The sequence below is a fragment of the Rhinatrema bivittatum genome, chromosome 9 (assembly GCF_901001135.1).
Source record: "Rhinatrema bivittatum chromosome 9, aRhiBiv1.1, whole genome shotgun sequence".
Lineage (NCBI taxonomy): Eukaryota > Metazoa > Chordata > Amphibia > Gymnophiona > Rhinatrematidae > Rhinatrema > Rhinatrema bivittatum.
The window spans coordinates 107,335,194-107,352,419 of NC_042623.1; the positions used below are offsets into that span (position 1 = coordinate 107,335,194).

Below are 17,226 nucleotides of genomic sequence, written 5' to 3' on the forward strand. Positions count from 1 at the left end.
TTAGTCTTGGAGGTCGCATCAGCCTACCAATTTCTCAGCCATAATTGACACCTGGCTGCTATTACCAAAGCCACCCCTCTGGCTGAGGTGCGGACCAAATCGTAGCCTGGATATGCCAAGGCGGCCACTGGTTTCATAACTGCCCTGGAATTCACCCCAGAGTCATCAACATCCTGAGAGAGAAGCTACCAGGGAACAAGAAGCTATTTACAAAGTCATTGCCACTGCTTCAAATGCCTACTTAAGAATAGTTTCAATCCTCCTCTCGTGTACATCCTTCAAGGCCACTTCTTGCTCTATGGGGATAGTCGTTTGCTTGGAAAGTGCACATACAAGTGCATCTACCTTCAGAAAACATAAATGCTCTCTCACTACCGGATTCAGAGGGTACAGGTCTTCCAAAACCTGACCTCCTTTGAAATTAGCCTCTAGGGTGCCCTACTCAAGATCAATCAATGTTTGAATGGCCTCCATCACAGGGCAAAAACAAGAGGCTTTATGCGGAGAAACCAGAATGGGCTCACATATGGAATCTGCACCAGGTACTCCCAGCATATTCAAGGTCTGGAAAATCTGGGTCAGCAGTTCATCTCTATAGAAGAACCATAGCATAGTCCTATACGGTTCTAATCCCAGAGAAACTTCTCCATCCTCTAAAGTCAGGATCAGCCTCATCATCCGTGCCATTTGGATCCCTATCAGGCAGACCTTCTGCCAATCTCGGTGTACTCTGGCACTTAACAGTAGATCCAAGCAAGGTTCCTACCTGCAACTCTGACCTGGGAGCAGTGGACGGAGCTGAGGACTACAACTGAAGAAAGGTTTGCAATCCCTGGAAATATTCTACCCATGAAAATGTAAAAGGATCTATGCCAAAACCAAAAGGCAACTGAGGTGTACCCACTGAGCTACCTTCCCCTGCTGACGAACCAGTTAGGAGAGTTCCAATATCAGGCGCCTCACCTGACGCATATTCACCCAGACCTACATCCAGCTGGGAAGAACTAGGCTTAGTGAAATTAGAGGAAGTTACCGGGTATCCCAGGTTGAGATACCCAAATATGACAGGCAGCACAAAGGGAAAAGCGCTTAGGCTTCTTAGCTATAGGAGCCATTAGACCAACAGTACGCTAAGTGACGACTGAAGGCATGTGTCCAGCTGGTGGGTTTTTTTGGGTTTTTTTAGGCATCCAAAAATTCTAGGCATCCAATACTTAGGCGTCCCAAACCTGGGTGTCCAGTACCTAGGCATCCCTAAGGATAGGCGCTGCAAAAAATTTAAGCACATAACAAAATGCCCAACCTATGCACACAGGTAAGCGGGACAGCAAATAAGGCACGGCTTAACTTGGACGCACAACCGAGGTCAAACTATGCATCCAAAAATGGGACGCACAACCTGGATGCACAAGCCGAACCAACAATCCTGAAGAAGGCAGCCTAACACAAAGAAAGTGTGCGAAAAACCATTGAGGCCTACCATATGGCGTGCAGCAAAAAGGCATTAGAGTGGGACCTAGCCTACGGAGGCTGCTTAACCCACCAGGCTGCCCACGTCCCTAAACTCCTGCGGAGCGGGACAAACATCGGAAAGGCACATCGAGCACTCATCTGAGGGACCATGGATATCGCCTCAGGAATTTCTCAACTTGGGGAGGGACCATTTGATATCATCACATGGCATGGCTAGAAGGTCAGTGCCCTCTCAGACTTCAATTAAGGTGGTTCTTTTCAAGTCTGAGAAATCCTGGGATCTTGCTTCTCGAACTGAATTGGATTCTGAATAGGATTCCTTTTCAGGTCTCTCCTCTCTTCTATAGATTAATAAAGAGCCTTTCTTGAGGAACTCCCCTTATAAGTAATGGCCAAGATCATGTGGAGGTCAAGGGTGCAGCCAATTCACCATTATTAGACTTCCTGAGATTCCTCAGTACCCCTCCACCACCTCCTTTGAGAAGTTCAGATGAGAACATGGGATATCCCACTCTCTCTCTTCTAGTTGGCAAGGAGGTGGACATGAAATAGCCCAAAAGACTCCTAGATTTGGGAAAAAAAAAGTCCTGTTACACTAACCTGATGGTCAAATCTGCTATGAAAATGGCCAAGAGGACTAAGACTCACTCTTCTGTTTCCCCACTGCAGTCTCAAAACTCTGGGACGTTTTAGTAAGAAGTTTTTCAGCAAACTATGCTTAGCTCCTACATAGTGTCCTATCAGATCTTCATGATCAAGTTTATACATTCTGTTCTGAAAGGAGAAAGCACAGTTGCTTACCTGTAACAGGTGTTCTCCTAGGGTAGCAGGATGTTAGTTCTCACATATGGGTGATATCATCTGAGGGAGCCCAGCACAGAAATCTTTTGTCAAAGTTGCTAGAAACTTTGACCAGCACACTGAGCATGCCCAGCATGCTGCTGTCCACGTGTCCACACAAGGTCTCCCTTCAATCTCGTAACAGCAAAAAACAAGCAAGAAATAAAACAAACCAAAGGAGAACCCACCCCTCAACTATCATCCTCCCCCATTCTCCAGCTACTTCTTTAAACAATATTTGTGGTTTGGTATTCTGAATACTAAGACTGGATATTAATTTTAGTTTTTATCAGTTTTGTCCTTCCATTGTTGTTTTTGTTGTTTATTTATTTATTTATTTGGAGTTTTTTATATACCGATAGCCGTTTGCACATCGTATCGGTTAACATACAACTAATAACTTGTGGGCATCGCCCTTACAGAGAACAATAGACAAAATATGAAAACAAATATACATGAGATATACGTATAATTAATAGATCTAAGCAACAAAACCATGGGTATAGGTGTACATAAGAACAGGGAGTATAAACAGGGTATTTTAGAAACTAAATTGATAAAAAATATCGTAAAGAGAGCAATTATGATGGGGGGGGGGGGGGGTCATAATGCTAGCACAACAATAAACCTTAAACTATACAACGTTGTCATGAGAGAAGGTAAACAGCCGAGAGGAGCTGAGTAAGTCAGAGATCCTAAAAAGGATGGTTCGGAGAAAATAACAGCATAACGGAGGTATAAGAGGGTGTAGGAGAGAGAAACAAAGGAGGGCATACAAAGGGATGGGAGGGGGGGTGATAAAATTAGATAAAAAAATTAGATAAAAATGTTATCTAATTTTTATACTATACTGCTCTGGATTTTTCATATTTTATTATGTATGTACTGTATGTAAACCATTTTGATTACTTTTTATGTTGTAAAAGCAGTATATAAACATTTTTAAATAAATAAATAAATTCCTGAGGACTAACATGCTGTCCTAGGAGAACACCTGTTACAGGTATGCAACTGCATTTTTTCCTAAGACAAAGCAAAATTGCTTACCTTGTAATAGGTGTTATCCCAGGACAGCAGGATGTAGTCCTCACATATGGGTGACGTCACTGACAGAGCCCTAGTGCGGGAAAAACTTTCTGTCAAGGTTTCTAGAAACTTTTGACTGGCCCTGTGAGGCCACTGAGCATGCCCAGATATTCTCTGCCACAGGGGTCTCTCTTCAGTCTCGTATGTAAAAATAAGCTTTAGCAAAAATAAAATAATAAAAGGTCTGAGACCCAACTCCGCGGGGTGGCGGGTGGGTTTCATAAGGACTACATCCTGCTGTCCTGGGATAACATCTATTACAAGGTAAGCAATTTTGCTTTATCCCAGGACAAGCAGGATGCTAGTCCTCACATATGGGTGATTATCAAACTAGAGCCTGAGTCATTTTGTAGTGAAGCAACAGTGAAGTTTTGTTGTTGAAAATGAGTCAGCCGAAGATCACAGCAGGTTGGATGTAGAAGGAGTTGGGTTTAAACTGGAAACAAGTTCTTTAAGACAGATTTTCCATAGGCTGAATCTTGTTGTCCCTGCTTGTCCAAACAGTAATGAGCTGCAAAGCTGTGAAGAGAACTCCATGTTGCAGCTTTACATATGTCAAGAACTGGCACTGAACGATAGTGTGCTACTGAGGTTGACATTGCTCTTACTGAATGTGTCTTTACTCGCCCTTGGAGAGGAAGGCCTGCTTTTTCATAGCAAAACTGTATGCAATCTGCTAACCAGTTAGATAGAGTTTGTTTACCCACTGCATTACCTGGTTTGTTTGGATCATAAGATACAAAGAGTTGATTGGATTTCCTATGGGCTGCAGTGCCATCTAAGTAAAATGCTAGCACATGCTTACAGTCCAAGGTATGTAAGGCTCGTTCCCCTTGGTGACAATGAGGTCTTGGAAAGAATGTGGATAAAACTATAGATTGGTTCAAGTGGAATTCCGTAACTACTTTAGGAAGGAATTTTGGATGTGTACGGAGAACCACTCTGTCATGTAGGAATTTTGTATAGGGTGAGTATGTGACAAATGCTTGTAACTCACTAACCCTTCTAGCTGATGTACTGGCTATGAGAAAGATAGTCTTCCATGTGAGAAATATAAGATCACAGGAATTCATGGGTTCAAAAGGAGAACACATGAGTCTTGTTAAGACCAGATTCAGGTCCCATTCTGTGACTGGTGGCTGAATTGGTGGTCTAAGTTGAGCTAAACCTCTCATAAACCTGCTGACGAGAGGTTGTATGGATATTGGTGCATCTCCCATCTTGTTATGGTAAGCTGAGATTGCACTTAAATGTACTCTTACTGATGAAGTCTGGAGACCAGATTCTGAAAGATGGTATAAGTAGACTAGTAGTGAAGTCATGGGGCAGGTGAAAGGATCAATATTCTTTTGCCTGCACCACAAAGTAAATCTTTTCCACTTGGAAGAATAGTTCTTTCGTGTGGAAGGTTTACGTGAAGCTATAATCACTTGAGATACATTGGTTGAAAGATTGAGTGGTTGTAAGATCAAGCTTTCAACATCCATGCTGTCAGGGATAGGGATTGAAGGTTGGGATGGTGCAACCGACCCTGATCCTGAGTTATGAGAGTGGGAGCTACTCCTAGATGAATTGGATCCCTGACTGAGAGGTGTAAAAGTGTGGGGAACCAAACTGGTTGAGGCCAATATGGGGCTATGAGTATCATGGTCCCCTTGTCCTGTTGTAGCTTCACTAAAGTTTTGGTTATGAGTGGTATCGGAGGATACACGTATAGAAGGCCTGAGTTCCAAGGGCGAGCAAAGGTGTCCTTGGCTGGTTGGTTTTTCTGTCTGTGTAGAGAACAGAATTTGTCCACTTTGTGATTCAGATGTGACGCAAAGAGATCTATTGTTGGTTGTCCCCAACGTTGAAATATCCTGATCACTACTGAGGGATCCAGGGACCACGCGTGTGGTTGGAACTGACGACTGAGCCGATCCGCCACTACGTTGTGAATGCCTGCCAGATAAGTGGCCCAGAGGAACATTGAGTGGTTGAGGGCCCAGCCCCAAATCTGTGCAGCTTCTTGACAAAGGAGATACGAGCCCGTACCTCCCTGTTTGTTGATGTACCACATGGCTACTGTATTGTCCATTTCGATTAGAACAGTCTTGTGTGAAAGGCAGTCCTTGAACGCATGTAGCACATAACATATAGCTCGAAGCTCCAGGAAATTGATTTGAAATGTTGCTTCAAGTTTTGTCCAAGTACCCTGGGTTTGGAGATTTATTTATTTATTTAGATTTCTTCTATACCGACGTTCCTGTATAGAATACAGATCACACCGGTTTACAATGAACACAGAACAGTCGCTTGGTGGCGATACATTGAACACAGAACAGTCACTTGGTGGCGATACAAGGAACAATTACAATTTGCAATTTAAAACAAGGAACAATTAAATCAAGTAGATAAAATAACTTCAGTACAAATTAAGTCAACAATTAAAATCAAGTAGATAAATAATTTCAGTATAGAAATAAATAACTTCAGAGCAGTTAAAATTATTATTATGTTACAATCAAGAAAAGAACCCGGAAGACTAAGGAGCTGTTGAGTTTTAGGTAGAGGGCTCACAGCTTGAGGAGCTAGTTAAGGGAGAGCATTGGGCTGTGAAATGATATCTGCTGAGTTAAGGGATAAATATTGGTTAACTTGAGCAGGTAGGAAAGTGGGTTAGAGTTGAACAGGACTGGGATGCCATAAGGGGAAAAACAATAAGGGGGCAGGAACATGATGTGGGCAGATGAGCATGCTAGGTTTGAAAGGGGGGGCCCCTGAAAAGGGCTGGGAGGATTAATTTGAGGGTGCGACGTAACCTAGACTGGGAGGCGGCTTCAGAGAGAGCTTACCTCTCCGTTAAAGGCTTGGCTGAAGAGCCAAGTTTTAAGGTTTTTTTTTTAATGTCTGATGACCGAGTTCTTGTCGGAGATCAGGCGGAAGAGTATTCCAGAGGGTGGGACCCGCTGTGGATAAGGCACACTTCCTTAAGGATGTTTTTGCAGGGGGGGGGGGGGGGGGCATAGAGAGTGCCTTTGTAGGCTCTTTTGTTTGAGCTGGTGAGAATCCTGGCGGCGGTGTTCTGAACCATCTGCAGGGGTTTAATGGCGATTGCAGGGAGACCAAGGAGGAGGGAGTTGCAATAATGAACTTTTGATAGGATGATGGATTGAAGCACCAGCCGGAAGTCACAGAAGTGAAGGAGAGGTTTCAGTTTTTTTAAGAACTTGCAGTTTGAAAAAGCATTCTTTTGTGGTGTTTTGTACAAATTTTTTTAGGTTTAGTTGGTTATCAACAGAACCCCTAAATCTCTAATTGATGATGAGTGATTGATAGTTGTTTTGGCAAATTGGGAGGAGCTTGGGGAGTTGAGGAGCACGTTGTTTTCATCCAGCGAGATGATGAGAATCTCCGTCTTATTGGTAATGAGGACAAGGTTAAGGCTGGTGAGGAGGCGGTTGATTGCTTGGAGACAGCTATTCCAATGGGACCATGTTTTTTGAAGAGATTCTGTGATTGGGAGAAGGATCTGGATGTCGTCCGCATAAAGGTAGTGGGTTAGATTTAGATTAGCGAGTAACTGGCAGAGAGGGAGAAGATAGACGTTGAAGAGGGTGGGTGAAAGGGATGAGCCCTGGGGGACTCCCAGGTTGGATCTGATTGGGTGTGATTCTTTGTTGTTGATCCTCACCTTGAAGAATCTGTTGTCGAGGAAGGATTCGAACCAGCTGAGCACAACTCCCTTAACACCTATGTCTGCCAGACGCTCTAATAAGATTGTATGTTTCACAGTGTCAAAGGCCACAGATAAATCGAGAAGCACTAGGAGATAAGGTTGTTTTCTTTCCAGGTTAAGGAGGATGGTGTCCAAAAGGGAAGATAGGAGGGATTCTGTGTTTAGAGTTTTGCAGAAGCCAAACTGAGATGGGTAGAGAAAATTGTTGTCCTCCAAGTATTCAGACAGTTGTTTGTTTACTATTTTTTCCATAATTTTGGAAATCAGAGGCAAGTTCGCTATGGGGCGGAAGTTAGCTGGGTCTGTAGTTGACAGGTTGGGTTATTTTAATAGCGGTTTAAGTATTGCGAGTTTTAGTTGGTCAGGCACCCGCCCTTGGGCCAAAAAGCAATTAATGATATCTGCAATAGGCTTAGAAATGATGTTCGGAATGGAGAGAAGAAGATTGGGAGGTATTGGGTCCGACGGATGAGAGGAAGGTTTGAGTTTCTTCAGAATGTTTTCAATTTCCAGCGAAGATGTGGACTCAAAGGATTCAAGGGAAGAGTTACGTTGCGGTAAGGTTATGGGTGGGAGGTTAGAACTCTGATTAGAGGCCGTGAAGGGTGTGATGAGGTTGGTGATTTTTTTTTTTTCAAAGTAGTTGGCCAGATCTGAAGCTTTGCTGAAGGCTAGGTCATCTGGTATGATGGATGGAGCTGGTTTGGTGAGAGCTGAGACATAGGAAAACAAGGCTTTGGAATCAAAAATAAAATGATGGATTTTTTTAGAGAAGAAATCTTTCTTGGATCTGTGGATGGCGTTCCTGTAGGCATTAAGTTGGGCTTTGTAGGCCAATAGAGTCGAGGATCCGGGGTTTTTGTGCCATCTATGTTCTTTGCTTCATAGGTTTTGCTTCAGGGCCTTTAGTTCTGGAGTGAACCAAGGTTTCCTGTTGTTCTGCATTAGGTGTAAAGTTTTGGTGATTGTTGGGCAGGATTGGTCTGCCACTTTGTTAGTGATATTGATCCAAGAAGTAGTCGCTATATTGGCGTCTTCGAGGTCGAGTAGGGCTAGTTCCTTGGTGAGCTGAGTGCTGAGGTGGCCTATGGAGCAGGGTTTCCTAAATTGGATTGTGGTTTTGGGGTAGGAATGGGGGGGAGGGTGTTCTTTCATCTGTAGCACCGTGGAGATGATCTGATGGACTGACCAGGGGACTGGGGAGCATGTAGGGTTGGTGGATAAGGAGATGCCCTCAATTATGAAGATGAGGTCCAATGTGTGGCCCGCTTTGTGCATAGGGCTGCTGACAATTTGTCTGAAACCCATGTGGCTTAGTGTGGTGAGGAGAATTTTGCAGTTCGGGGATTGTGGTGAAGCGTCCACGTGTAGATTGAAGTCTCCTATCAATATGGCTGGCTTGTCTGTGTTGAAATGTTTGGCGGTGAATTCGATCACAGGAGAAGGGTCAGAGTCAAGTTTTCCTGGAGGTGCATAGATTAAGCCGAGTTGAAGATGTTCAGATTTGAAAAGGGCTAGTTCGAGATTGGTTGTGGAGGTTGACAGATGCAGAGATAGGCCTAGACCCTTTTTTTGCGGCTAAAAGAAGCCCTCCTCCTCTTTTTTTGAGTTTTGGGATTGAGAGGAGGTCATATAGTTGAGATGGGAGCTGGTTTGTTAGTACTATATCAGTAGGTTTTAACCAGGTTTCTGTGACTGCACAGATGTCAGGTTTAGCGAACATAAGAAAATGCCATACTGGATCAGACCAAGGGTCCATCAAGCCCAGCATCCTGTTTCCAACAGTGGCCAATCCAGACCAAAAGAACCTGGCGAGTACCCAAAAACTAAGCGACTGCCAGATAGTCGTTCAGAATGTGAGTTTTTTTGGTGAGGGATTGGGCGTTGAAAAGGGTTAGGGAGAAGAGCGAAAGACTGAGTATTTGTGTGACCGATGAGATCATGATTGGGATTAGCCTCTGTTGCCGGATGATAGGAAGAGCAGAAGGTTTGGGCCGATTGGCCAAGCGGTTGTATATTATAGATATAGGGAAGATGCGCATCCTGGGGGGAAGCTGGGTAGTGGAGTGGAGAGAGGGAGGTTGAGTGGCGGAGGTGGGGGAGAAATAGGAGATGGCACAATAGGGGCGCAGCCCCTGTGGGGTGAGCAGATAATTAAGTCCTTCTACGCTGTGGGCAGGATAAGGTCGCTGGCGTAACTTAGAAGAGATTGGCTGCTGACGAGTGGTCTCCGATATGGGCGAGTAGACTGTAGGTTTGTGGGAAAAGCAGGAGGCAATGAGGAGGCTTGACGAACGGGGCGTAGAGGACTTGGAGGAGAGCTGATAGTCTGAGGTGATCTGGGGTCCAAGGCAGATGAGGATTGAGGGCAGCAGTGAGGAGGGGGCTCTGGCAGCACTACGGAGCTGCACGAAGGAGCGCACAAAGGGGCAGGCCCCTTTGTTGCGCACCTTCGGCGCGTGGCACCTAGCTGTGGGAGGATTTAAATCTCTGCAGGGGCAGCCTCTGATTGGTTGCCCCGTTGTGCGTGTCAGGGTAGGCTGAGCTCGGGGATGGCCAAATCAGGCCGGGCCAAGCTCCTGCCGCGGTCGGGCCGACGGCGCGGGTTGCCTCATGATCGGTGCCGGAGAGGTTCGGAGTAAGTGTAATTTTTATAGTAGGCCTTACCCCGGCGGGTCTCCGGCGCCGATTGCGCAGGCCTTCCTCCGGTCGTTCGCCCGATGAAGAGATGACGCCTAGCTGTGGGAGGATTTAAATCCCTGTAGGGGCAGCCTCTGATTGGTTGCCCCGTTGTGCGTGTCGGGGTAGGCTGAGCTCAGGGATGGCCGAATCGGGCTGGGCCGAGCTCCTGCCGTGGTTGGGCCGGAGCGGTTCGGGGCAAGTGGCATAGTCGGCCGCCTAGAGGTAGAAATGGCAAAGGGGGATCTTCGCTCCCAAGTTGGAAGTCAAAATCCCACAGCAGGACTAGGCTGGGTGGGAGATTGAGGTTTCTGAGCCCTTGGCTGGCATGGTGCAGACTTTTGGAATGGGCAGGACGGACAAACCCATGCCAATGGTGGATATCATCTCCGGCCTTTGTATGCTGTTCATTTAGCTTCCCGTCTAAACGTGCGCTTGGAGGGAGCTGAGAATTCCGCATGAGCGGCTGAAAGCTGATGGAGTGTTTCGTTGTGGTCCTTCAGCTGGGCTACTATCTCCTGGATTTTTTCACCAAAGAGGTTATCCCCTGTGCAGGGGAGGTCAGCCAGACAATCTTGCACCTCCGGGCGGAGATCAGAGGACTTTAGCCATGCCCAACGGCGAGCGCTGATGCCGGCCGCTGATATCCGGGAGGCCGTATCGAAGACATCATATGCCGATCTGACCTCGTGTTTACCAGCGAAGCCTTTTTTGATGATACAGTTCAGCTGGTCTTGAAACTGCTCTGGGAGAGACTTGCCAAAGTCCTGCAGTTGTTTAAACAGGTTCCAATTGTACTGCGTCATATATAATTGATACGACGCAATACTTGAAATGAGCATTGCTCCTTGAAACACTCTGCGGCCGAAAGCGTCAAACTTCTGCTCCTTCCCAAGTGGTGCTGAGGAATGAGGCTTTTGATGCTTGGCCCTCTTCTGGGCAGACTCCACCACCACCGACTGATGTGCCAATTGCATCTTCTGGAAGCCTGGAGATGGCTGCACAAGATAGATTGCATCCGTCTTGTGGTTCACGGGAGAACCGACCCAGGATGCTTCCAGTTCCTCTGCATCAAATCCTGTAGAATGTCATAGATGGGGACGGACATGATTTCTTTTGGAGAATCCAGGAACTAAAGTACCTCTAGCATTTTAAGCCTGGAGTCCTCCTCCGTCTGCAGTGTGAAGGGAATATACTCCGCCATCTCCTTGATGAAGCTTATAAAGGAGAGGTCTTCCAGCGGAGATTTGCGCCTTTTCTCTGGAGGTGACGGCTCCAACGGAACTTCGATGGAGTCCTGGGAATCAGATGTATCGTCTGTCCACGGATCATATGATTGATCCCCTGCATCCATCGGCGGTCATGATGGAAGAGATGGGATCCCTCCAGCTGGAGAAGGCCTTGGCATTGATAAATCGAGATCTGGTATCGGTGCTGGGTGAAGTGGCACCATTGGCATCAGGGACTTCACCGGTGGCCTCGGTGCGGGCACTCCCAAAGGCCCCAGAACGGGCTCCAGCCTCGACGCGTCCTCTTCCTCCGATGAGAGCAGAATGGGCATCGATGGAGCCATGGGGATCGGCGATTTCCTCGGTGCCCCTAGCAGGGCACTGATAATCAAGTCAAACTTATCCAGAAGAGGAAGTAGCATCATGGCATCGGTGCCAGTTCCGGCACAGGCGCTGGTGTCTGTGGTCTCGGGAGGCTTTGGACAGCCTGGACTACTGCTTCTTGCACCATCTGGTGCAATTCCTCTCAGAGCACTGGGGTGGTGAGCTCCAGGTCCAGAGTGGGAGGCATGGCGGGCAACACCAGAGGGTCCACCGGTCCCAGTGGATTCTCGGCAACTGCACCCACCGAAGGCAAGGGATGCCTCAGTGCATCCGGCTTCAAGGGCAACTCATGCTCCTCAGCTCAGGTCTTCTTAGGTGGCTCGCTCGATGAGGGTGCCACCGGTGCTCCGGAAGTCGAAGGCACGGTCTCCGATGTTTGTGCCAGTGCTTCTCCCGATGATCAGCTTTCCCCAACTCCGTTATCGATGATGGGGACGTCGAAGATCGAGACACCGATCGAGCTTCACCGGCATCGGAGCGAGGACGATGCTTCACCAGTGGAGTCGATAGTGTCTGTGGAGACGGACGCTGAAATAAAAGCACCATCTTCTCCAAACGTGCCAGACAGACTTTCAGGGTCATTTGGGCACATTTGGTACGTCTCCACATAGTGCGACTGTCTGAGACATAATACACAGACCAAATGGGGGTCCGTGATTGACATAGTCCTCGGACAGTCAGGGCACCGACGAAAACCCGTTGCCATCGTGGCCGTCGAAAAATTTAGGCCGGTCGCGGTCGGTGCCAAAAAGGCCCTGAGCGGTCCCCACTGGGAACCGAACGAAAAACAGGGCAAACTTACCGTATGGACGCGGCAATCAACGGCGGAGAAGGGAGACCCCTAGGGCGCATAAACCTTTGCAAGTTTTGAAAAGAAATTTCCTGAGGAAAAATTCCTCTCAGGAACTGTGAAGAGCTGAAAATCCACGTGGCTATAGCTGCGCAGAAAAAAAAAAAAAAAAGAGACTGAAGGGAGACCCCTGCTGGATGCAGGGTTAGTGCCATGCTGGGCATGCCCAGTAGGTGCCAGTCAAAGTTCTAAAAACTGTCAAAACTATTCCATGATTGACTCCATCCTGCTTGTCCTGTGAGAAAAAAATTCTCAGATTTCTTCCTCCAGAGAAACAAGAAGAATTTCTTCACTTGATGAACACTAAGAATGTAGGAAGCATTTGTTCTGGTTGACTTATGTTGCTTGTGAAACAGCATCAAGAGCCCCTGGGCATGGCAGCTGGTGTCAAGACTCCCATGGTGTGAACCTCAGAGTGAGATATGCAGGACAGCTTTTCAGGAAAGAGGGCAGGAAAATTCTACTCCAAGTAGTTTCTGATACTCAGGAAAACTGGGGGGGGGGGGGGAATTTTTTTTTCTATACTACAGCTAACAATCTTGAATTCATTTTTGCATAAAAGAAGTTCAGAATTTCCTTTAACACTACAATTCCCCTCCTAAACAAGGGAGAATAGCAATGCTCCCTGACTGATATAGAGATACATCCCAGTCACAAGGTGTATCTCAGATTTGTTGTAGGTCAGCATAATTTCCAATCTTACATATTGCCTTGTGTCACTGCATGCGTGTTCACAAAACGTCTTGCATCAGTGGCTACATAGGATAATACATATATCCACACTGTGTAAAACTATCTGGATGAGTGGTTGGTCAAGAGTGCTTCTTTGGCAGGGGCAGTCAAGACCATGCACATCATTGAGGTGGATTAGAGTCATGAGGTTTCATTTTAAATTACCCACAGTTCAAATTAAGCCCATCAACTCAATTAAAATGTATAGAGGTTCTGCTAGACAATTTGAGCAAAAGTTTTTCACCCTACAGACAGGATCAGAGATTATGGCAGTAGTGAAAGAAATCATTCAGTACATGTCAGCTCACAAAATGTTGATGATGCTGGACCACATGAATCAACAATTCAGGTTACCCCCATGGCATTTCTCCATAATACAAGCCCAGTGGAACTTGTGCCAGTGGAATCAGACCCTTCAGGAGCTTGATGGCTGTTCTGTTCCAATTTGGCCAGATCTCTACCTTTCTAAATTCCTTGTTACCCCACTATTCAGTCTATGGATGCCTCCAACCTGGAATCAAAAGCTTATGCACAAGTGCATCAAACCTAGGGCCCTTGATCTGTTCAGAGACAATATTAACATATACAATTCTAGAGCTTCAGACAGTATTGCATGCTTTAAGAGCTTTCAAAAGATCAGGTAGCACATACAGTTGTCTTAGTTCAGTCAAGTAAACATGTTGTACTGGAACAAGCAGGAAGGAAAAGGCTCTTTTCCCATATAGGAAGACTGGTAAGGTGTTAAGTTGGACCATCTCTCATGAGTGAACCCTGATAGCCACATATCCATCAAGAAAAGAAAATATCTGGGTAGAGAAGCTCTCTGGTCGGGTCCCTAGATCAGGTGGTGGCAGGTTTCTTCTTGTTAGGCACACCCAAGATAAATGTTTGTGACTTTCCTGAACAGGATATGCCACAGCTTCTGCTCCAAAAGACAACCAGAAAGTAGACCATCTCCATTTTTGGAGACAGGTAGTTTGTATGTGTAAGTAAGGTTTCCAAACCTTACAAAATACTCAAAATGCCATAAAACTATGATTCTGATAGCTCCCTTTTAGTTGAGACAGATTTTGTCTACTCCAAGTATTGTTCAATCGGGGAACCAGTTTGGTTGGGGGAATTGCTGAGCTCTGATTACAAAATACTTCTTCACCCTAATATTCAATCTCTTTCCCTCACAGTAATTTCCTATTCTGCCTTCTCAGCTGAAGTGCCTCACATACTGCTGATTCCTAAGAAGGAATTTACTAGGAGGTTGTATGGTTTTAAATGGAAGAGTTTTGCCATCTAGCATGATGGCAAGTTCTTAGATCCTGTTTCTTGTTCCACACAAAAGCTGCTTGAACATCTTTTACAGTAGGCCTGCAACACTAATTCTGCTAGGGTTCACCTCAATGCACCAACTTTCATTCAGCAGATTTATGGGGAGCTTGCTTCAAGTGGTGTCTCCCATCAAGCTTTCTCCTGTGTTATGGGATACTAACCTGGTATTAACTCAATTGATGAATGCCCCATTAAAGCCCTGCACTCATGTGCACATACATACCTGACCAAAGGTCATATTTTTTGGTGGTGGTTACATCAACAAGCAGAGTTTATCAGCTGAAGGCCCCACAGACTTATCCATCTCATATGAGATTTCATCACAACACAACAGTAGTGTGCATGCAGCCCAAGTTCCAACTAAGGTGGTATGAGATTTTTATCTTACCATTGGTTAGTACTGTATTTTATGGACTAAATGGACTGATGCATATAACACTGATTAAGGCTGCATTTTTGTTTAGTCTCAATAGATATTGTGATACCACTGATCAATAATTATTTTACACGGTGCATAGACTAATGCATACATTAATGTATGCTGATCTAATTATGGTTCTTTAGACCATTGATTAACCTTAATTGGGGCTGTTTTCATTAGTAACATTTTATGAATGTATATATTTTCTTGGCTATCATTATTGTACATGCATGCTTTTTGTGCTTGAATGATTATGCTGTTCATTACTGCATGTAATTTACTGATGGTGGCCATTTATAAAACTGAGATAAGAACTAGTCAGTCAATCATCTTTCCAATATTCTTCTACAGGCCACATGTTCATGAAGACTGTTACAGCATCATAGGCTTCTACCCTGAGTGGACCAAAGCCCATGAGTCAGGCTACCTTACTTTTGGTTCTTTTGACCCACAAGTGGAATTCAAAAGGGCAGGGAACAAACACAGAGGATCCCTGCTGGCTACAGAATGGAAATGAACAAATAGGGTAACTTTACTATTACGCTTAAAGTTTGTTGCTGCTTGGGGGTAGCATGGATGGAGCAGCAGTTGCTTCTACCCTTAAAAAAAATATTAAAAAAAAAAAAATTTACTGGGCACACTAGATGGACCATTTTGGGGTCTCTCTATTATCATTCACTATGTTACACTGGATTGCTATCATATAAAAAAAAAAAAAAAGAAAGCCTCTCTCCAGTTGGCTAGCAGAATGCATCTCCTTTTGTTCTGTCTAGGCAGGCCTAACTCCAGCCAGGAATGTCAAGCATAGCAGCCTAGATGAATCTTGATTGATATTTACAAAGCTATCCCATGAACTTCTGTCTACATATTACTAGCCCATAAGTATGTGGGCACTGACTCCCACTGCAAGAATAGGTTTGAGTTATCTGTCCTTCAGGATCTTTTTGAAGGAGCAGAACCTAACTCCACCCCCTTCCCACCACCCACAGCAACCTTTAGTCTTGCAAGTTACCTGTCTTTAAAAATGTGCTGCCTTCATTGTTTTATGCTCTGTTTTAGTGAAGGCAATCTAGGTGTGAGGTTGTTTTCCTGCATGGCCTTGGTGAAAAGCAGAGCTACATCCATGTAAGATGTATTCTAATGTCAAGAAAGATCACTTCACAAATCTATTTACCTTGTCTTGAAGTTGGCATCTAAGTTGTTTTTTTTCCATAGCTTTCTAAAATGTTTAATATTGGCATCAATGTTAGCACAATGTCACATGACAATTTTTGCACAAAGGACACTGCATACAGGTAACCAACTTTACTTTCCACACTGCTGCTAGTTTATAATTGTACAGCTATAGCTGTGTACAATACAAGCCTCATAGTATAGCCTAGCATACTGTAACTTGTACAACTTTTTTTTTTTAAACACCTTTATTTTGTAATTTTGTTAAAGCTAGAACCCCTTATTTCCCCCAATGTTAACTCTCACGGTCTTTATTTTCTAATGGTTTTCACCCATAGGAGGTAAAGGGAAGAAAAGAGACCATGCCCAGCTGCCCATGTTATAGGTAAGCAACTGTGCTTTACCTTAACAGCTGTTATGAGGCTAGAAGAATGTTAGTCCTCAGAGACAGGTGAAATCATCGGATAGAGCCCTGGTCTGAAACTTTGATCTCAAAGATTCTAGAACTTTCAAACAGACCCTACAGAGTAGGTACAGCTATAGTTACCACCTTGCCCCCCTTAGGCAAAGTGCCTCTGTCCATATACAGCTCCTACAAGGAGAAACCAAATGCCAGGGGCGGTAGGTGGGTTTTGTGAGGACTAATATCCTGTTGTCCTTGGAGAACTCCTGTTACAAGTAAGCAATTCTGCTTTCTGTGTGGACAAGCAGGATGATAGCGAAGGTATAGACAGGCTAAGCAGGAAACTGCACAAGGCTGAAAGCACTCCTTCTCTCCTTTGTGCCTGTGAGGCAACTGACCCATAAAGGGGGCCAGGTGGGTTCAACAAAAAGAAAACCATAAAACAGACACAAAAGTCTAATACATAGCAAAGGCACCTAAGACAGGGGAGTGATGAGAATGCTAGCAAGAAAACAGTGTTCCCCCATCAAGGAAAACATGACAAGCAGGGTTTCACATTAGAAAACCCTGACAACAGTAGTAGGTCTAAAATCTCCTGCATACAGGAAAAAGGTCTAGAGCTGCTACCAAGAGAAGAACATTTGGACAAAAACTGCATCATTTCCTACCCTGTTACAAGACAACTGAAAACACAACTGGAGCCCAAACACACCCCACAAAGAAACTGCGGTCCACTGACATTTGCAGGACAGAATGCAGCTGCAGAAGTGGGCCTGTGTTTGACTGATAGGCACAATGCACAGAAAAACCCAAGCAACGCTTGGAAGAATAAATCGGCAACAATGGTAGGATCTAAATCAACCCTCCGTCCCAAAGTACCAGATATAGCTGACCATGCAGGACAGCATGGCTCAA

At 45.2% G+C, this 17,226-nt stretch overlaps 1 long non-coding RNA gene across 1 annotated transcript in view; it reads left to right on the plus strand.

Moving 5' to 3' along the window:
* The window catches only part of LOC115098664, a 41,764-nt gene extending 25,470 nt beyond the window's left edge, over positions 1-16,294 (plus strand). Inside the window, exons 2-3 of the long non-coding RNA XR_003858585.1 lie at positions 15,087-15,261; positions 16,247-16,294. This is a non-coding gene — a long non-coding RNA (uncharacterized LOC115098664). The remainder of the gene's footprint in view (positions 1-15,086; positions 15,262-16,246) is intronic.
* The last annotated feature ends 932 nt before the right edge of the window (positions 16,295-17,226 follow it).